The sequence below is a fragment of the Neofelis nebulosa genome, chromosome 13, assembly GCF_028018385.1.
Source record: "Neofelis nebulosa isolate mNeoNeb1 chromosome 13, mNeoNeb1.pri, whole genome shotgun sequence".
In the NCBI taxonomy this organism is placed as follows: Eukaryota; Metazoa; Chordata; class Mammalia; order Carnivora; family Felidae; genus Neofelis; species Neofelis nebulosa.
The window spans coordinates 133457-154728 of record NC_080794.1 but is presented as its reverse complement, the minus strand read 5'-3'; the positions used below and the strand labels follow the sequence as shown (position 1 = coordinate 154728).

Genomic DNA, 21272 nt, shown 5'->3' with positions numbered 1-21272 from the left:
CACCCGGCACTTCACGAGGGGCACGCTCCCCGCTCCCCGCTCCCCGCACCCGGCCAGATCCCACTGCACCGGCTGGAAGCCACGTCCCAGCTTTGCACCTTTCCTGAGACACCACCCACACCGGCACCCGCACCCGCACGGAGGGGTGGGGGGGTGTGCGGTGAGGGCGGGACCGGAGGCTGGCGCCCGGGGACTGGAGGGTGGGGGCTGGGTGGGTGGATGCGAGAACCAGGAGCGGGCGGGCGGGGCCGCGAGACCCCAGACTCCCACTCCGCCACACGCCTGGGCTCCCTGGGTCCTGGACCTCTCCCCTCCCTCGAGCCCTCATCCCCAGGCAGGGTCCCTGGCATTTCGCGAGGCCCCGCTAGGGCAGCGGGCTCGGGCTGTTGATGTTCACTGGGGGCGCTGGCGCCTCCGGGGTGGGTATGCACCAGGTGGGGCAGACGGGAGGAGAAGGCCGGGTGGCTGGCTGCGCTCGCCCTGGGGCTGGGGAGGAGGCGCCGACACCCCGGCGGGGCGGGCCCCGGAAGGCACGGCCGGCCGGATGCCCCACGCTCGCTTCCACCCTCTTGCCAGTGAGTAGCCCGACCTGGTGCGGTGACGTGCGGTCCGGTGCGGTGCCGGATGGAAGCGGAGGCGGGCGTGGGGCCAAGCCGGGAGCGGCCTGCAAGAGTCCCGGGATCGGAGAACGCCGGGGCTTGCGCCTCAGCGCCTTGCCAGGGTCCTCTTGCGCGGCCTCCGCCACCCGCCCGGGGCCCGCGGCGGAGGGCGGCGGCAGGCAGGCAGGCAGGCAGGCAGGCGCGTGCACGGGTGAAGCGCCGCACCCGCTGGGCTGGGGACGCGTGGAGCAGGCTCTTGAGGCGCCCAGCGCCAGCCGCCCGCGTCTACGGCCATACCACCCTGAACGCGCCCGATCTCGTCTGATCTCGGAAGCTAAGCAGGGTCGGGCCTGGTTAGTACTTGGATGGGAGACCGCCTGGGAATACCGGGTGCTGTAGGCTTTTTCGCTTTTGGCCTTTGGCCTTTGGCCTCCTTGACCTCTCCTTTGGCGCCCGCCGCCCCTCCCCCCTCCCTCCCTGGGTCCCTCTCTCCCCAGGGAGCGCGGCTGCTGGGGCCAAACACATCCCAGCCACGGATCCCTCTGCCCCTCCCGGGCCAGCAAAGCAGCCTGGCCTGGCCTGGCCCGGCCCCGCCCCGCCCCGCCCCGCCACGCACCCCAAGCCCGCACACAACCCCCCCCCTCCCCCCCCACCCGGCACTTCACGAGGGGCACGCTCCCCGCTCCCCGCTCCCCGCACCCGGCCAGATCCCACTGCACCGGCTGGAAGCCACGTCCCAGCTTTGCACCTTTCCTGAGACACCACCCACACCGGCACCCGCACCCGCACGGAGGGGTGGGGGGGGTGTGCGGTGAGGGCGGGACCGGAGGCTGGCGCCCGGGGACTGGAGGGTGGGGGCTGGGTGGGTGGATGCGAGAACCAGGAGCGGGCGGGCGGGGCCGCGAGACCCCAGACTCCCACTCCGCCACACGCCTGGGCTCCCTGGGTCCTGGACCTCTCCCCTCCCTCGAGCCCTCATCCCCAGGCAGGGTCCCTGGCATTTCGCGAGGCCCCGCTAGGGCAGCGGGCTCGGGCTGTTGATGTTCACTGGGGGCGCTGGCGCCTCCGGGGTGGGTATGCACCAGGTGGGGCAGACGGGAGGAGAAGGCCGGGTGGCTGGCTGCGCTCGCCCTGGGGCTGGGGAGGAGGCGCCGACACCCCGGCGGGGCGGGCCCCGGAAGGCACGGCCGGCCGGATGCCCCACGCTCGCTTCCACCCTCTTGCCAGTGAGTAGCCCGACCTGGTGCGGTGACGTGCGGTCCGGTGCGGTGCCGGATGGAAGCGGAGGCGGGCGTGGGGCCAAGCCGGGAGCGGCCTGCAAGAGTCCCGGGATCGGAGAACGCCGGGGCTTGCGCCTCAGCGCCTTGCCAGGGTCCTCTTGCGCGGCCTCCGCCACCCGCCCGGGGCCCGCGGCGGAGGGCGGCGGCAGGCAGGCAGGCAGGCAGGCAGGCGCGTGCACGGGTGAAGCGCCGCACCCGCTGGGCTGGGGACGCGTGGAGCAGGCTCTTGAGGCGCCCAGCGCCAGCCGCCCGCGTCTACGGCCATACCACCCTGAACGCGCCCGATCTCGTCTGATCTCGGAAGCTAAGCAGGGTCGGGCCTGGTTAGTACTTGGATGGGAGACCGCCTGGGAATACCGGGTGCTGTAGGCTTTTTCGCTTTTGGCCTTTGGCCTTTGGCCTCCTTGACCTCTCCTTTGGCGCCCGCCGCCCCTCCCCCCTCCCTCCCTGGGTCCCTCTCTCCCCAGGGAGCGCGGCTGCTGGGGCCAAACACATCCCAGCCACGGATCCCTCTGCCCCTCCCGGGCCAGCAAAGCAGCCTGGCCTGGCCTGGCCCGGCCCCGCCTCGCCCCGCCCCGCCACGCACCCCAAGCCCGCACACAACCCCCCCCCTCCCCCCCCACCCGGCACTTCACGAGGGGCACGCTCCCCGCTCCCCGCTCCCCGCACCCGGCCAGATCCCACTGCACCGGCTGGAAGCCACGTCCCAGCTTTGCACCTTTCCTGAGACACCACCCACACCGGCACCCGCACCCGCACGGAGGGGTGGGGGGGGTGTGCGGTGAGGGCGGGACCGGAGGCTGGCGCCCGGGGACTGGAGGGTGGGGGCTGGGTGGGTGGATGCGAGAACCAGGAGCGGGCGGGCGGGGCCGCGAGACCCCAGACTCCCACTCCGCCACACGCCTGGGCTCCCTGGGTCCTGGACCTCTCCCCTCCCTCGAGCCCTCATCCCCAGGCAGGGTCCCTGGCATTTCGCGAGGCCCCGCTAGGGCAGCGGGCTCGAGCTGTTGATGTTCACTGGGGGCGCTGGCGCCTCCGGGGTGGGTATGCACCAGGTGGGGCAGACGGGAGGAGAAGGCCGGGTGGCTGGCTGCGCTCGCCCTGGGGCTGGGGAGGAGGCGCCGACACCCCGGCGGGGCGGGCCCCGGAAGGCACGGCCGGCCGGATGCCCCACGCTCGCTTCCACCCTCTTGCCAGTGAGTAGCCCGACCTGGTGCGGTGACGTGCGGTCCGGTGCGGTGCCGGATGGAAGCGGAGGCGGGCGTGGGGCCAAGCCGGGAGCGGCCTGCAAGAGTCCCGGGATCGGAGAACGCCGGGGCTTGCGCCTCAGCGCCTTGCCAGGGTCCTCTTGCGCGGCCTCCGCCACCCGCCCGGGGCCCGCGGCGGAGGGCGGCGGCAGGCAGGCAGGCAGGCAGGCAGGCGCGTGCACGGGTGAAGCGCCGCACCCGCTGGGCTGGGGACGCGTGGAGCAGGCTCTTGAGGCGCCCAGCGCCAGCCGCCCGCGTCTACGGCCATACCACCCTGAACGCGCCCGATCTCGTCTGATCTCGGAAGCTAAGCAGGGTCGGGCCTGGTTAGTACTTGGATGGGAGACCGCCTGGGAATACCGGGTGCTGTAGGCTTTTTCGCTTTTGGCCTTTGGCCTTTGGCCTCCTTGACCTCTCCTTTGGCGCCCGCCGCCCCTCCCCCCTCCCTCCCTGGGTCCCTCTCTCCCCAGGGAGCGCGGCTGCTGGGGCCAAACACATCCCAGCCACGGATCCCTCTGCCCCTCCCGGGCCAGCAAAGCAGCCTGGCCTGGCCTGGCCCGGCCCCGCCCCGCCCCGCCCCGCCACGCACCCCAAGCCCGCACACAACCCCCCCCTCCCCCCCCACCCGGCACTTCACGAGGGGCACGCTCCCCGCTCCCCGCACCCGGCCAGATCCCACTGCACCGGCTGGAAGCCACGTCCCAGCTTTGCACCTTTCCTGAGACACCACCCACACCGGCACCCGCACCCGCACGGAGGGGTGGGGGGGGTGTGCGGTGAGGGCGGGACCGGAGGCTGGCGCCCGGGGACTGGAGGGTGGGGGCTGGGTGGGTGGATGCGAGAACCAGGAGCGGGCGGGCGGGGCCGCGAGACCCCAGACTCCCACTCCGCCACACGCCTGGGCTCCCTGGGTCCTGGACCTCTCCCCTCCCTCGAGCCCTCATCCCCAGGCAGGGTCCCTGGCATTTCGCGAGGCCCCGCTAGGGCAGCGGGCTCGGGCTGTTGATGTTCACTGGGGGCGCTGGCGCCTCCGGGGTGGGTATGCACCAGGTGGGGCAGACGGGAGGAGAAGGCCGGGTGGCTGGCTGCGCTCGCCCTGGGGCTGGGGAGGAGGCGCCGACACCCCGGCGGGGCGGGCCCCGGAAGGCACGGCCGGCCGGATGCCCCACGCTCGCTTCCACCCTCTTGCCAGTGAGTAGCCCGACCTGGTGCGGTGACGTGCGGTCCGGTGCGGTGCCGGATGGAAGCGGAGGCGGGCGTGGGGCCAAGCCGGGAGCGGCCTGCAAGAGTCCCGGGATCGGAGAACGCCGGGGCTTGCGCCTCAGCGCCTTGCCAGGGTCCTCTTGCGCGGCCTCCGCCACCCGCCCGGGGCCCGCGGCGGAGGGCGGCGGCAGGCAGGCAGGCAGGCAGGCAGGCGCGTGCACGGGTGAAGCGCCGCACCCGCTGGGCTGGGGACGCGTGGAGCAGGCTCTTGAGGCGCCCAGCGCCAGCCACCCGCGTCTACGGCCATACCACCCTGAACGCGCCCGATCTCGTCTGATCTCGGAAGCTAAGCAGGGTCGGGCCTGGTTAGTACTTGGATGGGAGACCGCCTGGGAATACCGGGTGCTGTAGGCTTTTTCGCTTTTGGCCTTTGGCCTTTGGCCTCCTTGACCTCTCCTTTGGCGCCCGCCGCCCCTCCCCCCCTCCCTCCCTGGGTCCCTCTCTCCCCAGGGAGCGCGGCTGCTGGGGCCAAACACATCCCAGCCACGGATCCCTCTGCCCCTCCCGGGCCAGCAAAGCAGCCTGGCCTGGCCTGGCCCGGCCCCGCCCCGCCCCACCCCGCCACGCACCCCAAGCCCGCACACAACCCCCCCCCTCCCCCCCCACCCGGCACTTCACGAGGGGCACGCTCCCCGCTCCCCGCTCCCCGCACCCGGCCAGATCCCACTGCACCGGCTGGAAGCCACGTCCCAGCTTTGCACCTTTCCTGAGACACCACCCACACCGGCACCCGCACCCGCACGGAGGGGTGGGGGGGGTGTGCGGTGAGGGCGGGACCGGAGGCTGGCGCCCGGGGACTGGAGGGTGGGGGCTGGGTGGGTGGATGCGAGAACCAGGAGCGGGCGGGCGGGGCCGCGAGACCCCAGACTCCCACTCCGCCACACGCCTGGGCTCCCTGGGTCCTGGACCTCTCCCCTCCCTCGAGCCCTCATCCCCAGGCAGGGTCCCTGGCATTTCGCGAGGCCCCGCTAGGGCAGCGGGCTCGGGCTGTTGATGTTCACTGGGGGCGCTGGCGCCTCCGGGGTGGGTATGCACCAGGTGGGGCAGACGGGAGGAGAAGGCCGGGTGGCTGGCTGCGCTCGCCCTGGGGCTGGGGAGGAGGCGCCGACACCCCGGCGGGGCGGGCCCCGGAAGGCACGGCCGGCCGGATGCCCCACGCTCGCTTCCACCCTCTTGCCAGTGAGTAGCCCGACCTGGTGCGGTGACGTGCGGTCCGGTGCGGTGCCGGATGGAAGCGGAGGCGGGCGTGGGGCCAAGCCGGGAGCGGCCTGCAAGAGTCCCGGGATCGGAGAACGCCGGGGCTTGCGCCTCAGCGCCTTGCCAGGGTCCTCTTGCGCGGCCTCCGCCACCCGCCCGGGGCCCGCGGCGGAGGGCGGCGGCAGGCAGGCAGGCAGGCAGGCAGGCGCGTGCACGGGTGAAGCGCCGCACCCGCTGGGCTGGGGACGCGTGGAGCAGGCTCTTGAGGCGCCCAGCGCCAGCCGCCCGCGTCTACGGCCATACCACCCTGAACGCGCCCGATCTCGTCTGATCTCGGAAGCTAAGCAGGGTCGGGCCTGGTTAGTACTTGGATGGGAGACCGCCTGGGAATACCGGGTGCTGTAGGCTTTTTCGCTTTTGGCCTTTGGCCTTTGGCCTCCTTGACCTCTCCTTTGGCGCCCGCCGCCCCTCCCCCCCTCCCTCCCTGGGTCCCTCTCTCCCCAGGGAGCGCGGCTGCTGGGGCCAAACACATCCCAGCCACGGATCCCTCTGCCCCTCCCGGGCCAGCAAAGCAGCCTGGCCTGGCCTGGCCCGGCCCCGCCCCGCCCCGCCCCGCCACGCACCCCAAGCCCGCACACAACCCCCCCCCTCCCCCCCCACCCGGCACTTCACGAGGGGCACGCTCCCCGCTCCCCGCTCCCCGCACCCGGCCAGATCCCACTGCACCGGCTGGAAGCCACGTCCCAGCTTTGCACCTTTCCTGAGACACCACCCACACCGGCACCCGCACCCGCACGGAGGGGTGGGGGGGTGTGCGGTGAGGGCGGGACCGGAGGCTGGCGCCCGGGGACTGGAGGGTGGGGGCTGGGTGGGTGGATGCGAGAACCAGGAGCGGGCGGGCGGGGCCGCGAGACCCCAGACTCCCACTCCGCCACACGCCTGGGCTCCCTGGGTCCTGGACCTCTCCCCTCCCTCGAGCCCTCATCCCCAGGCAGGGTCCCTGGCATTTCGCGAGGCCCCGCTAGGGCAGCGGGCTCGGGCTGTTGATGTTCACTGGGGGCGCTGGCGCCTCCGGGGTGGGTATGCACCAGGTGGGGCAGACGGGAGGAGAAGGCCGGGTGGCTGGCTGCGCTCGCCCTGGGGCTGGGGAGGAGGCGCCGACACCCCGGCGGGGCGGGCCCCGGAAGGCACGGCCGGCCGGATGCCCCACGCTCGCTTCCACCCTCTTGCCAGTGAGTAGCCCGACCTGGTGCGGTGACGTGCGGTCCGGTGCGGTGCCGGATGGAAGCGGAGGCGGGCGTGGGGCCAAGCCGGGAGCGGCCTGCAAGAGTCCCGGGATCGGAGAACGCCGGGGCTTGCGCCTCAGCGCCTTGCCAGGGTCCTCTTGCGCGGCCTCCGCCACCCGCCCGGGGCCCGCGGCGGAGGGCGGCGGCAGGCAGGCAGGCAGGCAGGCAGGCGCGTGCACGGGTGAAGCGCCGCACCCGCTGGGCTGGGGACGCGTGGAGCAGGCTCTTGAGGCGCCCAGCGCCAGCCGCCCGCGTCTACGGCCATACCACCCTGAACGCGCCCGATCTCGTCTGATCTCGGAAGCTAAGCAGGGTCGGGCCTGGTTAGTACTTGGATGGGAGACCGCCTGGGAATACCGGGTGCTGTAGGCTTTTTCGCTTTTGGCCTTTGGCCTTTGGCCTCCTTGACCTCTCCTTTGGCGCCCGCCGCCCCTCCCCCCCTCCCTCCCTGGGTCCCTCTCTCCCCAGGGAGCGCGGCTGCTGGGGCCAAACACATCCCAGCCACGGATCCCTCTGCCCCTCCCGGGCCAGCAAAGCAGCCTGGCCTGGCCTGGCCCGGCCCCGCCCCGCCCCGCCCCGCCCCGCCACGCACCCCAAGCCCGCACACAACCCCCCCCTCCCCCCCCACCCGGCACTTCACGAGGGGCACGCTCCCCGCTCCCCGCACCCGGCCAGATCCCACTGCACCGGCTGGAAGCCACGTCCCAGCTTTGCACCTTTCCTGAGACACCACCCACACCGGCACCCGCACCCGCACGGAGGGGTGGGGGGGGTGTGCGGTGAGGGCGGGACCGGAGGCTGGCGCCCGGGGACTGGAGGGTGTGGGCTGGGTGGGTGGATGCGAGAACCAGGAGCGGGCGGGCGGGGCCGCGAGACCCCAGACTCCCACTCCGCCACACGCCTGGGCTCCCTGGGTCCTGGACCTCTCCCCTCCCTCGAGCCCTCATCCCCAGGCAGGGTCCCTGGCATTTCGCGAGGCCCCGCTAGGGCAGCGGGCTCGGGCTGTTGATGTTCACTGGGGGCGCTGGCGCCTCCGGGGTGGGTATGCACCAGGTGGGGCAGACGGGAGGAGAAGGCCGGGTGGCTGGCTGCGCTCGCCCTGGGGCTGGGGAGGAGGCGCCGACACCCCGGCGGGGCGGGCCCCGGAAGGCACGGCCGGCCGGATGCCCCACGCTCGCTTCCACCCTCTTGCCAGTGAGTAGCCCGACCTGGTGCGGTGACGTGCGGTCCGGTGCGGTGCCGGATGGAAGCGGAGGCGGGCGTGGGGCCAAGCCGGGAGCGGCCTGCAAGAGTCCCGGGATCGGAGAACGCCGGGGCTTGCGCCTCAGCGCCTTGCCAGGGTCCTCTTGCGCGGCCTCCGCCACCCGCCCGGGGCCCGCGGCGGAGGGCGGCGGCAGGCAGGCAGGCAGGCAGGCAGGCGCGTGCACGGGTGAAGCGCCGCACCCGCTGGGCTGGGGACGCGTGGAGCAGGCTCTTGAGGCGCCCAGCGCCAGCCGCCCGCGTCTACGGCCATACCACCCTGAACGCGCCCGATCTCGTCTGATCTCGGAAGCTAAGCAGGGTCGGGCCTGGTTAGTACTTGGATGGGAGACCGCCTGGGAATACCGGGTGCTGTAGGCTTTTTCGCTTTTGGCCTTTGGCCTTTGGCCTCCTTGACCTCTCCTTTGGCGCCCGCCGCCCCTCCCCCCTCCCTCCCTGGGTCCCTCTCTCCCCAGGGAGCGCGGCTGCTGGGGCCAAACACATCCCAGCCACGGATCCCTCTGCCCCTCCCGGGCCAGCAAAGCAGCCTGGCCTGGCCTGGCCCGGCCCCGCCCCGCCCCGCCCCGCCACGCACCCCAAGCCCGCACACAACCCCCCCCCTCCCCCCCCACCCGGCACTTCACGAGGGGCACGCTCCCCGCTCCCCGCTCCCCGCACCCGGCCAGATCCCACTGCACCGGCTGGAAGCCACGTCCCAGCTTTGCACCTTTCCTGAGACACCACCCACACCGGCACCCGCACCCGCACGGAGGGGTGGGGGGGTGTGCGGTGAGGGCGGGACCGGAGGCTGGCGCCCGGGGACTGGAGGGTGGGGGCTGGGTGGGTGGATGCGAGAACCAGGAGCGGGCGGGCGGGGCCGCGAGACCCCAGACTCCCACTCCGCCACACGCCTGGGCTCCCTGGGTCCTGGACCTCTCCCCTCCCTCGAGCCCTCATCCCCAGGCAGGGTCCCTGGCATTTCGCGAGGCCCCGCTAGGGCAGCGGGCTCGGGCTGTTGATGTTCACTGGGGGCGCTGGCGCCTCCGGGGTGGGTATGCACCAGGTGGGGCAGACGGGAGGAGAAGGCCGGGTGGCTGGCTGCGCTCGCCCTGGGGCTGGGGAGGAGGCGCCGACACCCCGGCGGGGCGGGCCCCGGAAGGCACGGCCGGCCGGATGCCCCACGCTCGCTTCCACCCTCTTGCCAGTGAGTAGCCCGACCTGGTGCGGTGACGTGCGGTCCGGTGCGGTGCCGGATGGAAGCGGAGGCGGGCGTGGGGCCAAGCCGGGAGCGGCCTGCAAGAGTCCCGGGATCGGAGAACGCCGGGGCTTGCGCCTCAGCGCCTTGCCAGGGTCCTCTTGCGCGGCCTCCGCCACCCGCCCGGGGCCCGCGGCGGAGGGCGGCGGCAGGCAGGCAGGCAGGCAGGCAGGCGCGTGCACGGGTGAAGCGCCGCACCCGCTGGGCTGGGGACGCGTGGAGCAGGCTCTTGAGGCGCCCAGCGCCAGCCGCCCGCGTCTACGGCCATACCACCCTGAACGCGCCCGATCTCGTCTGATCTCGGAAGCTAAGCAGGGTCGGGCCTGGTTAGTACTTGGATGGGAGACCGCCTGGGAATACCGGGTGCTGTAGGCTTTTTCGCTTTTGGCCTTTGGCCTTTGGCCTCCTTGACCTCTCCTTTGGCGCCCGCCGCCCCTCCCCCCCTCCCTCCCTGGGTCCCTCTCTCCCCAGGGAGCGCGGCTGCTGGGGCCAAACACATCCCAGCCACGGATCCCTCTGCCCCTCCCGGGCCAGCAAAGCAGCCTGGCCTGGCCTGGCCCGGCCCCGCCCCGCCCCGCCCCGCCCCGCCACGCACCCCAAGCCCGCACACAACCCCCCCCCTCCCCCCCCACCCGGCACTTCACGAGGGGCACGCTCCCCGCTCCCCGCTCCCCGCACCCGGCCAGATCCCACTGCACCGGCTGGAAGCCACGTCCCAGCTTTGCACCTTTCCTGAGACACCACCCACACCGGCACCCGCACCCGCACGGAGGGGTGGGGGGGTGTGCGGTGAGGGCGGGACCGGAGGCTGGCGCCCGGGGACTGGAGGGTGGGGGCTGGGTGGGTGGATGCGAGAACCAGGAGCGGGCGGGCGGGGCCGCGAGACCCCAGACTCCCACTCCGCCACACGCCTGGGCTCCCTGGGTCCTGGACCTCTCCCCTCCCTCGAGCCCTCATCCCCAGGCAGGGTCCCTGGCATTTCGCGAGGCCCCGCTAGGGCAGCGGGCTCGGGCTGTTGATGTTCACTGGGGGCGCTGGCGCCTCCGGGGTGGGTATGCACCAGGTGGGGCAGACGGGAGGAGAAGGCCGGGTGGCTGGCTGCGCTCGCCCTGGGGCTGGGGAGGAGGCGCCGACACCCCGGCGGGGCGGGCCCCGGAAGGCACGGCCGGCCGGATGCCCCACGCTCGCTTCCACCCTCTTGCCAGTGAGTAGCCCGACCTGGTGCGGTGACGTGCGGTCCGGTGCGGTGCCGGATGGAAGCGGAGGCGGGCGTGGGGCCAAGCCGGGAGCGGCCTGCAAGAGTCCCGGGATCGGAGAACGCCGGGGCTTGCGCCTCAGCGCCTTGCCAGGGTCCTCTTGCGCGGCCTCCGCCACCCGCCCGGGGCCCGCGGCGGAGGGCGGCGGCAGGCAGGCAGGCAGGCAGGCAGGCGCGTGCACGGGTGAAGCGCCGCACCCGCTGGGCTGGGGACGCGTGGAGCAGGCTCTTGAGGCGCCCAGCGCCAGCCGCCCGCGTCTACGGCCATACCACCCTGAACGCGCCCGATCTCGTCTGATCTCGGAAGCTAAGCAGGGTCGGGCCTGGTTAGTACTTGGATGGGAGACCGCCTGGGAATACCGGGTGCTGTAGGCTTTTTCGCTTTTGGCCTTTGGCCTTTGGCCTCCTTGACCTCTCCTTTGGCGCCCGCCGCCCCTCCCCCCCTCCCTCCCTGGGTCCCTCTCTCCCCAGGGAGCGCGGCTGCTGGGGCCAAACACATCCCAGCCACGGATCCCTCTGCCCCTCCCGGGCCAGCAAAGCAGCCTGGCCTGGCCTGGCCCGGCCCCGCCCCGCCCCGCCCCGCCCCGCCACGCACCCCAAGCCCGCACACAACCCCCCCCCTCCCCCCCCACCCGGCACTTCACGAGGGGCACGCTCCCCGCTCCCCGCTCCCCGCACCCGGCCAGATCCCACTGCACCGGCTGGAAGCCACGTCCCAGCTTTGCACCTTTCCTGAGACACCACCCACACCGGCACCCGCACCCGCACGGAGGGGTGGGGGGGTGTGCGGTGAGGGCGGGACCGGAGGCTGGCGCCCGGGGACTGGAGGGTGGGGGCTGGGTGGGTGGATGCGAGAACCAGGAGCGGGCGGGCGGGGCCGCGAGACCCCAGACTCCCACTCCGCCACACGCCTGGGCTCCCTGGGTCCTGGACCTCTCCCCTCCCTCGAGCCCTCATCCCCAGGCAGGGTCCCTGGCATTTCGCGAGGCCCCGCTAGGGCAGCGGGCTCGGGCTGTTGATGTTCACTGGGGGCGCTGGCGCCTCCGGGGTGGGTATGCACCAGGTGGGGCAGACGGGAGGAGAAGGCCGGGTGGCTGGCTGCGCTCGCCCTGGGGCTGGGGAGGAGGCGCCGACACCCCGGCGGGGCGGGCCCCGGAAGGCACGGCCGGCCGGATGCCCCACGCTCGCTTCCACCCTCTTGCCAGTGAGTAGCCCGACCTGGTGCGGTGACGTGCGGTCCGGTGCGGTGCCGGATGGAAGCGGAGGCGGGCGTGGGGCCAAGCCGGGAGCGGCCTGCAAGAGTCCCGGGATCGGAGAACGCCGGGGCTTGCGCCTCAGCGCCTTGCCAGGGTCCTCTTGCGCGGCCTCCGCCACCCGCCCGGGGCCCGCGGCGGAGGGCGGCGGCAGGCAGGCAGGCAGGCAGGCAGGCGCGTGCACGGGTGAAGCGCCGCACCCGCTGGGCTGGGGACGCGTGGAGCAGGCTCTTGAGGCGCCCAGCGCCAGCCGCCCGCGTCTACGGCCATACCACCCTGAACGCGCCCGATCTCGTCTGATCTCGGAAGCTAAGCAGGGTCGGGCCTGGTTAGTACTTGGATGGGAGACCGCCTGGGAATACCGGGTGCTGTAGGCTTTTTCGCTTTTGGCCTTTGGCCTTTGGCCTCCTTGACCTCTCCTTTGGCGCCCGCCGCCCCTCCCCCCCTCCCTCCCTGGGTCCCTCTCTCCCCAGGGAGCAAGGCTGCTGGGGCCAAACACATCCCAGCCACGGATCCCTCTGCCCCTCCCGGGCCAGCAAAGCAGCCTGGCCTGGCCTGGCCCGGCCCCGCCCCGCCCCGCCCCGCCCCGCCACGCACCCCAAGCCCGCACACAACCCCCCCCCTCCCCCCCCACCCGGCACTTCACGAGGGGCACGCTCCCCGCTCCCCGCTCCCCGCACCCGGCCAGATCCCACTGCACCGGCTGGAAGCCACGTCCCAGCTTTGCACCTTTCCTGAGACACCACCCACACCGGCACCCGCACCCGCACGGAGGGGTGGGGGGGGTGTGCGGTGAGGGCGGGACCGGAGGCTGGCGCCCGGGGACTGGAGGGTGGGGGCTGGGTGGGTGGATGCGAGAACCAGGAGCGGGCGGGCGGGGCCGCGAGACCCCAGACTCCCACTCCGCCACACGTCTGGGCTCCCTGGGTCCTGGACCTCTCCCCTCCCTCGAGCCCTCATCCCCAGGCAGGGTCCCTGGCATTTCGCGAGGCCCCGCTAGGGCAGCGGGCTCGGGCTGTTGATGTTCACTGGGGGCGCTGGCGCCTCCGGGGTGGGTATGCACCAGGTGGGGCAGACGGGAGGAGAAGGCCGGGTGGCTGGCTGCGCTCGCCCTGGGGCTGGGGAGGAGGCGCCGACACCCCGGCGGGGCGGGCCCCGGAAGGCACGGCCGGCCGGATGCCCCACGCTCGCTTCCACCCTCTTGCCAGTGAGTAGCCCGACCTGGTGCGGTGACGTGCGGTCCGGTGCGGTGCCGGATGGAAGCGGAGGCGGGCGTGGGGCCAAGCCGGGAGCGGCCTGCAAGAGTCCCGGGATCGGAGAACGCCGGGGCTTGCGCCTCAGCGCCTTGCCAGGGTCCTCTTGCGCGGCCTCCGCCACCCGCCCGGGGCCCGCGGCGGAGGGCGGCGGCAGGCAGGCAGGCAGGCAGGCAGGCGCGTGCACGGGTGAAGCGCCGCACCCGCTGGGCTGGGGACGCGTGGAGCAGGCTCTTGAGGCGCCCAGCGCCAGCCGCCCGCGTCTACGGCCATACCACCCTGAACGCGCCCGATCTCGTCTGATCTCGGAAGCTAAGCAGGGTCGGGCCTGGTTAGTACTTGGATGGGAGACCGCCTGGGAATACCGGGTGCTGTAGGCTTTTTCGCTTTTGGCCTTTGGCCTTTGGCCTCCTTGACCTCTCCTTTGGCGCCCGCCGCCCCTCCCCCCCTCCCTCCATGGGTCCCTCTCTCCCCAGGGAGCGCGGCTGCTGGGGCCAAACACATCCCAGCCACGGATCCCTCTGCCCCTCCCGGGCCAGCAAAGCAGCCTGGCCTGGCCTGGCCCGGCCCCGCCCCGCCCCGCCCCGCCACGCACCCCAAGCCCGCACACAACCCCCCCCCTCCCCCCCCACCCGGCACTTCACGAGGGGCACGCTCCCCGCTCCCCGCTCCCCGCACCCGGCCAGATCCCACTGCACCGGCTGGAAGCCACGTCCCAGCTTTGCACCTTTCCTGAGACACCACCCACACCGGCACCCGCACCCGCACGGAGGGGTGGGGGGGTGTGCGGTGAGGGCGGGACCGGAGGCTGGCGCCCGGGGACTGGAGGGTGGGGGCTGGGTGGGTGGATGCGAGAACCAGGAGCGGGCGGGCGGGGCCGCGAGACCCCAGACTCCCACTCCGCCACACGCCTGGGCTCCCTGGGTCCTGGACCTCTCCCCTCCCTCGAGCCCTCATCCCCAGGCAGGGTCCCTGGCATTTCGCGAGGCCCCGCTAGGGCAGCGGGCTCGGGCTGTTGATGTTCACTGGGGGCGCTGGCGCCTCCGGGGTGGGTATGCACCAGGTGGGGCAGACGGGAGGAGAAGGCCGGGTGGCTGGCTGCGCTCGCCCTGGGGCTGGGGAGGAGGCGCCGACACCCCGGCGGGGCGGGCCCCGGAAGGCACGGCCGGCCGGATGCCCCACGCTCGCTTCCACCCTCTTGCCAGTGAGTAGCCCGACCTGGTGCGGTGACGTGCGGTCCGGTGCGGTGCCGGATGGAAGCGGAGGCGGGCGTGGGGCCAAGCCGGGAGCGGCCTGCAAGAGTCCCGGGATCGGAGAACGCCGGGGCTTGCGCCTCAGCGCCTTGCCAGGGTCCTCTTGCGCGGCCTCCGCCACCCGCCCGGGGCCCGCGGCGGAGGGCGGCGGCAGGCAGGCAGGCAGGCAGGCAGGTGCGTGCACGGGTGAAGCGCCGCACCCGCTGGGCTGGGGACGCGTGGAGCAGGCTCTTGAGGCGCCCAGCGCCAGCCGCCCGCGTCTACGGCCATACCACCCTGAACGCGCCCGATCTCGTCTGATCTCGGAAGCTAAGCAGGGTCGGGCCTGGTTAGTACTTGGATGGGAGACCGCCTGGGAATACCGGGTGCTGTAGGCTTTTTCGCTTTTGGCCTTTGGCCTTTGGCCTCCTTGACCTCTCCTTTGGCGCCCGCCGCCCCTCCCCCCTCCCTCCCTGGGTCCCTCTCTCCCCAGGGAGCGCGGCTGCTGGGGCCAAACACATCCCAGCCACGGATCCCTCTGCCCCTCCCGGGCCAGCAAAGCAGCCTGGCCTGGCCTGGCCCGGCCCCGCCCCGCCCCGCCCCGCCACGCACCCCAAGCCCGCACACAACCCCCCCCTCCCCCCCCACCCGGCACTTCACGAGGGGCACGCTCCCCGCTCCCCGCACCCGGCCAGATCCCACTGCACCGGCTGGAAGCCACGTCCCAGCTTTGCACCTTTCCTGAGACACCACCCACACCGGCACCCGCACCCGCACGGAGGGGTGGGGGGGGTGTGCGGTGAGGGCGGGACCGGAGGCTGGCGCCCGGGGACTGGAGGGTGTGGGCTGGGTGGGTGGATGCGAGAACCAGGAGCGGGCGGGCGGGGCCGCGAGACCCCAGACTCCCACTCCGCCACACGCCTGGGCTCCCTGGGTCCTGGACCTCTCCCCTCCCTCGAGCCCTCATCCCCAGGCAGGGTCCCTGGCATTTCGCGAGGCCCCGCTAGGGCAGCGGGCTCGGGCTGTTGATGTTCACTGGGGGCGCTGGCGCCTCCGGGGTGGGTATGCACCAGGTGGGGCAGACGGGAGGAGAAGGCCGGGTGGCTGGCTGCGCTCGCCCTGGGGCTGGGGAGGAGGCGCCGACACCCCGGCGGGGCGGGCCCCGGAAGGCACGGCCGGCCGGATGCCCCACGCTCGCTTCCACCCTCTTGCCAGTGAGTAGCCCGACCTGGTGCGGTGACGTGCGGTCCGGTGCGGTGCCGGATGGAAGCGGAGGCGGGCGTGGGGCCAAGCCGGGAGCGGCCTGCAAGAGTCCCGGGATCGGAGAACGCCGGGGCTTGCGCCTCAGCGCCTTGCCAGGGTCCTCTTGCGCGGCCTCCGCCACCCGCCCGGGGCCCGCGGCGGAGGGCGGCGGCAGGCAGGCAGGCAGGCAGGCAGGCGCGTGCACGGGTGAAGCGCCGCACCCGCTGGGCTGGGGACGCGTGGAGCAGGCTCTTGAGGCGCCCAGCGCCAGCCGCCCGCGTCTACGGCCATACCACCCTGAACGCGCCCGATCTCGTCTGATCTCGGAAGCTAAGCAGGGTCGGGCCTGGTTAGTACTTGGATGGGAGACCGCCTGGGAATACCGGGTGCTGTAGGCTTTTTCGCTTTTGGCCTTTGGCCTTTGGCCTCCTTGACCTCTCCTTTGGCGCCCGCCGCCCCTCCCCCCCTCCCTCCCTGGGTCCCTCTCTCCCCAGGGAGCGCGGCTGCTGGGGCCAAACACATCCCAGCCACGGATCCCTCTGCCCCTCCCGGGCCAGCAAAGCAGCCTGGCCTGGCCTGGCCCGGCCCCGCCCCGCCCCGCCCCGCCCCGCCACGCACCCCAAGCCCGCACACAACCCCCCCCCTCCCCCCCCACCCGGCACTTCACGAGGGGCACGCTCCCCGCTCCCCGCTCCCCGCACCCGGCCAGATCCCACTGCACCGGCTGGAAGCCACGTCCCAGCTTTGCACCTTTCCTGAGACACCACCCACACCGGCACCCGCACCCGCACGGAGGGGTGGGGGGGTGTGCGGTGAGGGCGGGACCGGAGGCTGGCGCCCGGGGACTGGAGGGTGGGGGCTGGGTGGGTGGATGCGAGAACCAGGAGCGGGCGGGCGGGGCCGCGAGACCCCAGACTCCCACTCCGCCACACGCCTGGGCTCCCTGGGTCCTGGACCTCTCCCCTCCCTCGAGCCCTCATCCCCAGGCAGGGTCCCTGGCATTTCGCGAGGCCCCGCTAGGGCAGCGGGCTCGGGCTGTTGATGTTCACTGGGGGCGCTGGCGCCTCCGGGGTGGGTATGCACCAGGTGGGGCAGACGGGAGGAGAAGGCCGGGTGGCTGGCTGCGCTCGCCCTGGGGCTGGGGAGGAGGCGCCGACACCCCGGCGGGGCGGGCCCCGGAAGGCACGGCCGGCCGGATGCCCCACGCTCGCTTCCACCCTCTTGCCAGTGAGTAGCCCGACCTGGTGCGGTGACGTGCGGTCCGGTGCGGTGCCGGATGGAAGCGGAGGCGGGCGTGGGGCCAAGCCGGGAGCGGCCTGCAAGAGTCCCGGGATCGGAGAACGCCGGGGCTTGCGCCTCAGCGCCTTGCCAGGGTCCTCTTGCGCGGCCTCCGCCACCCGCCCGGGGCCCGCGGCGGAGGGCGGCGGCAGGCAGGCAGGCAGGCAGGCAGGCGCGTGCACGGGTGAAGCGCCGCACCCGCTGGGCTGGGGACGCGTGGAGCAGGCTCTTGAGGCGCCCAGCGCCAGCCGCCCGCGTCTACGGCCATACCACCCTGAACGCGCCCGATCTCGTCTGATCTCGGAAGCTAAGCAGGGTCGGGCCTGGTTAGTACTTGGATGGGAGACCGCCTGGGAATACCGGGTGCTGTAGGCTTTTTCGCTTTTGGCCTTTGGCCTTTGGCCTCCTTGACCTCTCCTTTGGCGCCCGCCGCCCCTCCCCCCCTCCCTCCCTGGGTCCCTCTCTCCCCAGGGAGCAAGGCTGCTGGGGCCAAACACATCCCAGCCACGGATCCCTCTGCCCCTCCCGGGCCAGCAAAGCAGCCTGGCCTGGCCTGGCCCGGCCCCGCCCCGCCCCGCCCCGCCCCGCCACGCACCCCAAGCCCGCACACAACCCCCCCCCTCCCCCCCCACCCGGCACTTCACGAGGGGCACGCTCCCCGCTCCCCGCTCCCCGCACCCGGCCAGATCCCACTGCACCGGCTGGAAGCCACGTCCCAGCTTTGCACCTTTCCTGAGACACCACCCACACCGGCACCCGCACCCGCACGGAGGGGTGGGGGGGGTGTGCGGTGAGGGCGGGACCGGAGGCTGGCGCCCGGGGACTGGAGGGTGGGGGCTGGGTGGGTGGATGCGAGAACCAGGAGCGGGCGGGCGGGGCCGCGAGACCCCAGACTCCCACTCCGCCACACGTCTGGGCTCCCTGGGTCCTGGACCTCTCCCCTCCCTCGAGCCCTCATCCCCAGGCAGGGTCCCTGGCATTTCGCGAGGCCCCGCTAGGGCAGCGGGCTCGGGCTGTTGATGTTCACTGGGGGCGCTGGCGCCTCCGGGGTGGGTATGCACCAGGTGGGGCAGACGGGAGGAGAAGGCCGGGTGGCTGGCTGCGCTCGCCCTGGGGCTGGGGAGGAGGCGCCGACACCCCGGCGGGGCGGGCCCCGGAAGGCACGGCCGGCCGGATGCCCCACGCTCGCTTCCACCCTCTTGCCAGTGAGTAGCCCGACCTGGTGCGGTGACGTGCGGTCCGGTGCGGTGCCGGATGGAAGCGGAGGCGGGCGTGGGGCCAAGCCGGGAGCGGCCTGCAAGAGTCCCGGGATCGGAGAACGCCGGGGCTTGCGCCTCAGCGCCTTGCCAGGGTCCTCTTGCGCGGCCTCCGCCACCCGCCCGGGGCCCGCGGCGGAGGGCGGCGGCAGGCAGGCAGGCAGGCAGGCAGGCGCGTGCACGGGTGAAGCGCCGCACCCGCTGGGCTGGGGACGCGTGGAGCAGGCTCTTGAGGCGCCCAGCGCCAGCCGCCCGCGTCTACGGCCATACCACCCTGAACGCGCCCGATCTCGTCTGATCTCGGAAGCTAAGCAGGGTCGGGCCTGGTTAGTACTTGGATGGGAGACCGCCTGGGAATACCGGGTGCTGTAGGCTTTTTCGCTTTTGGCCTTTGGCCTTTGGCCTCCTTGACCTCTCCTTTGGCGCCCGCCGCCCCTCCCCCCCTCCCTCCCTGGGTCCCTCTCTCCCCAGGGAGCAAGGCTGCTGGGGCCAAACACATCCCAGCCACGGATCCCTCTGCCCCTCCCGGGCCAGCAAAGCAGCCTGGCCTGGCCTGGCCCGGCCCCGCCCCGCCCCGCCCCGCCCCGCCACGCACCCCAAGCCCGCACACAACCCCCCCCCTCCCCCCCCCACCCGGCACTTCACGAGGGGCACGCTCCCCGCTCCCCGCTCCCCGCACCCGGCCAGATCCCACTGCACCGGCTGGAAGCCACGTCCCAGCTTTGCACCTTTCCTGAGACACCACCCACACCGGCACCCGCACCCGCACGGAGGGGTGGGGGGGGTGTGCGGTGAGGGCGGGACCGGAGGCTGGCGCCCGGGGACTGGAGGGTGGGGGCTGGGTGGGTGGATGCGAGAACCAGGAGCGGGCGGGCGGGGCCGCGAGACCCCAGACTCCCACTCCGCCACACGTCTGGGCTCCCTGGGTCCTGGACCTCTCCCCTCCCTCGAGCCCTCATCCCCAGGCAGGGTCCCTGGCATTTCGCGAGGCCCCGCTAGGGCAGCGGGCTCGGGCTGTTGATGTTCACTGGGGGCGCTGGCGCCTCCGGGGTGGGTATGCACCAGGTGGGGCAGACGGGAGGAGAAGGCCGGGTGGCTGGCTGCGCTCGCCCTGGGGCTGGGGAGGAGGCGCCGACACCCCGGCGGGGCGGGCCCCGGAAGGCACGGCCGGCCGGATGCCCCACGCTCGCTTCCACCCTCTTGCCAGTGAGTAGCCCGACCTGGTGCGGTGACGTGCGGTCCGGTGCGGTGCCGGATGGAAGCGGAGGCGGGCGTGGGGCCAAGCCGGGAGCGGCCTGCAAGAGTCCCGGGATCGGAGAACGCCGGGGCTTGCGCCTCAGCGCCTTGCCAGGGTCCTCTTGCGCGGCCTCCGCCACCCGCCCGGGGCCCGCGGCGGAGGGCGGCGGCAGGCAGGCAGGCAGGCAGGCAGGCGCGTGCACGGGTGAAGCGCCGCACCCGCTGGGCTGGGGACGCGTGGAGCAGGCTCTTGAGGCGCCCAGCGCCAGCCGCCCGCGTCTACGGCCATACCACCCTGAACGCGCCCGATCTCGTCTGATCTCGGAAGCTAAGCAGGGTCGGGCCTGGTTAGTACTTGGATGGGAGACCGCCTGGGAATACCGGGTGCTGTAGGCTTTTTCGCTTTTGGCCTTTGGCCTTTGGCCTCCTTGACCTCTCCTTTGGCGCCCGCCGCCCCTCCCCCCCTCCCTCCCTGGGTCCCTCTCTCCCCAGGGAGCGCGGCTGCTGGGGCCAAACACATCCCAGCCACGGATCCCTCTGCCCCTCCCGGGCCAGCAAAGCAGCCTGGCCTGGCCTGGCCCGGCCCTGCCCCGCCCCGCCCCGCCCCGCCACGCACCCCAAGCCCGCACACAACCCCCCCCTCCCCCCCCACCCGGCACTTCACGAGGGGCACGCTCCCCGCTCCCCGCACCCGGCCAGATCCCACTGCACCGGCTGGAAGCCACGTCCCAGCTTTGCACCTTTCCTGAGACACCACCCACACCGGCACCCGCACCCGCACGGAGGGGTGGGGGGGGTGTGCGGTGAGGGCGGGACCGGAGGCTGGCGCCCGGGGACTGGAGGGTGTGGGCTGGGTGGGTGGATGCGAGAACCAGGAGCGGGCGGGCGGGGCCGCGAGACCCCAGACTCCCACTCCGCCACACGCCTGGGCTCCCTGGGTCCTGGACCTCTCCCCTCCCTCGAGCCCTCATCCCCAGGCAGGGTCCCTGGCATTTCGCGAGGCCCCGCTAGGGCAGCGGGCTCGGGCTGTTGATGTTCACTGGGGGCGCTGGCGCCTCCGGGGTGGGTATGCACCAGGTGGGGCAGACGGGAGGAGAAGGCCGGGTGGCTGGCTGCGCTCGCCCTGGGGCTGGGGAGGAGGCGCCGACACCCCGGCGGGGCGGGCCCCGGAAGGCACGGCCGGCCGGATGCCCCACGCTCGCTTCCACCCTCTTGCCAGTGAGTAGCCCGACCTGGTGCGGTGACGTGCGGTCCGGTGCGGTGCCGGATGGAAGCGGAGGCGGGCGTGGGGCCAAGCCGGGAGCGGCCTGCAAGAGTCCCGGGATCGGAGAACGCCGGGGCTTGCGCCTCAGCGCCTTGCCAGGGTCCTCTTGCGCGGCCTCCGCCACCCGCCCGGGGCCCGCGGCGGAGGGCGGCGGCAGGCAGGCAGGCAGGCAGGCAGGCGCGTGCACGGGTGAAGCGCCGCACCCGCTGGGCTGGGGACGCGTGGAGCAGGCTCTTGAGGCGCCCAGCGCCAGCCGCCCGCGTCTACGGCCATACCACCCTGAACGCGCCCGATCTCGTCTGATCTCGGAAGCTAAGCAGGGTCGGGCCTGGTTAGTACTTGGATGGGAGACCGCCTGGGAATACCGGGTGCTGTAGGCTTTTTCGCTTTTGGCCTTTGGCCTTTGGCCTCCTTGACCTCTCCTTTGGCGCCCGCCGCCCCTCCCCCCTCCCTCCCTGGGTCCCTCTCTCCCCAGGGAGCGCGGCTGCTGGGGCCAAACACATCCCAGCCACGGATCCCTCTGCCCCTCCCGGGCCAGCAAAGCAGCCTGGCCTGGCCTGGCCCGGCCCCGCCCCGCCCCGCCCCGCCACGCACCCCAAGCCCGCACACAACCCCCCCCCTCCCCCCCCACCCGGCA

The 21272-nt window shown here is 73.6% G+C and overlaps 17 non-coding genes across 17 annotated transcripts; all 17 read left to right on the top strand.

Annotated features, from left to right (window-relative positions):
* Positions 1 to 882: 882 nt before the first annotated feature.
* LOC131493847 (5S ribosomal RNA) lies at positions 883 to 1001 on the top strand. The gene has a single exon (XR_009252927.1). It is a non-coding gene; the product is annotated as a 5S ribosomal RNA (ribosomal RNA).
* A 1131-nt stretch (positions 1002 to 2132) lies between these two features.
* LOC131493845 (5S ribosomal RNA) lies at positions 2133 to 2251 on the top strand. Its single transcript, XR_009252926.1, has one exon. It is a non-coding gene; the product is annotated as a 5S ribosomal RNA (ribosomal RNA).
* Positions 2252 to 3382: 1131 nt separating this feature from the next.
* On the top strand, positions 3383 to 3501 carry LOC131493844 (5S ribosomal RNA). Its single transcript, XR_009252925.1, has one exon. It is a non-coding gene; the product is annotated as a 5S ribosomal RNA (ribosomal RNA).
* A 1123-nt stretch (positions 3502 to 4624) lies between these two features.
* On the top strand, positions 4625 to 4743 carry LOC131493843 (5S ribosomal RNA). Its single transcript, XR_009252924.1, has one exon. It is a non-coding gene; the product is annotated as a 5S ribosomal RNA (ribosomal RNA).
* Positions 4744 to 5875: 1132 nt separating this feature from the next.
* On the top strand, positions 5876 to 5994 carry LOC131493842 (5S ribosomal RNA). The gene has a single exon (XR_009252923.1). It is a non-coding gene; the product is annotated as a 5S ribosomal RNA (ribosomal RNA).
* Positions 5995 to 7125: 1131 nt separating this feature from the next.
* Positions 7126 to 7244, top strand: LOC131493841 (5S ribosomal RNA). Its single transcript, XR_009252922.1, has one exon. It is a non-coding gene; the product is annotated as a 5S ribosomal RNA (ribosomal RNA).
* A 1129-nt stretch (positions 7245 to 8373) lies between these two features.
* On the top strand, positions 8374 to 8492 carry LOC131493839 (5S ribosomal RNA). The gene has a single exon (XR_009252920.1). It is a non-coding gene; the product is annotated as a 5S ribosomal RNA (ribosomal RNA).
* Positions 8493 to 9622: 1130 nt separating this feature from the next.
* LOC131493838 (5S ribosomal RNA) lies at positions 9623 to 9741 on the top strand. Its single transcript, XR_009252919.1, has one exon. It is a non-coding gene; the product is annotated as a 5S ribosomal RNA (ribosomal RNA).
* Positions 9742 to 10877: 1136 nt separating this feature from the next.
* On the top strand, positions 10878 to 10996 carry LOC131493837 (5S ribosomal RNA). The gene has a single exon (XR_009252918.1). It is a non-coding gene; the product is annotated as a 5S ribosomal RNA (ribosomal RNA).
* A 1136-nt stretch (positions 10997 to 12132) lies between these two features.
* Positions 12133 to 12251, top strand: LOC131493836 (5S ribosomal RNA). Its single transcript, XR_009252917.1, has one exon. It is a non-coding gene; the product is annotated as a 5S ribosomal RNA (ribosomal RNA).
* Positions 12252 to 13388: 1137 nt separating this feature from the next.
* LOC131493835 (5S ribosomal RNA) lies at positions 13389 to 13507 on the top strand. The gene has a single exon (XR_009252916.1). It is a non-coding gene; the product is annotated as a 5S ribosomal RNA (ribosomal RNA).
* Positions 13508 to 14638: 1131 nt separating this feature from the next.
* Positions 14639 to 14757, top strand: LOC131493834 (5S ribosomal RNA). The gene has a single exon (XR_009252915.1). It is a non-coding gene; the product is annotated as a 5S ribosomal RNA (ribosomal RNA).
* Positions 14758 to 15880: 1123 nt separating this feature from the next.
* LOC131493833 (5S ribosomal RNA) lies at positions 15881 to 15999 on the top strand. The gene has a single exon (XR_009252914.1). It is a non-coding gene; the product is annotated as a 5S ribosomal RNA (ribosomal RNA).
* Positions 16000 to 17135: 1136 nt separating this feature from the next.
* Positions 17136 to 17254, top strand: LOC131493832 (5S ribosomal RNA). Its single transcript, XR_009252913.1, has one exon. It is a non-coding gene; the product is annotated as a 5S ribosomal RNA (ribosomal RNA).
* A 1137-nt stretch (positions 17255 to 18391) lies between these two features.
* Positions 18392 to 18510, top strand: LOC131493831 (5S ribosomal RNA). Its single transcript, XR_009252912.1, has one exon. It is a non-coding gene; the product is annotated as a 5S ribosomal RNA (ribosomal RNA).
* Positions 18511 to 19648: 1138 nt separating this feature from the next.
* LOC131493829 (5S ribosomal RNA) lies at positions 19649 to 19767 on the top strand. Its single transcript, XR_009252911.1, has one exon. It is a non-coding gene; the product is annotated as a 5S ribosomal RNA (ribosomal RNA).
* A 1129-nt stretch (positions 19768 to 20896) lies between these two features.
* Positions 20897 to 21015, top strand: LOC131493827 (5S ribosomal RNA). Its single transcript, XR_009252909.1, has one exon. It is a non-coding gene; the product is annotated as a 5S ribosomal RNA (ribosomal RNA).
* The last annotated feature ends 257 nt before the right edge of the window (positions 21016 to 21272 follow it).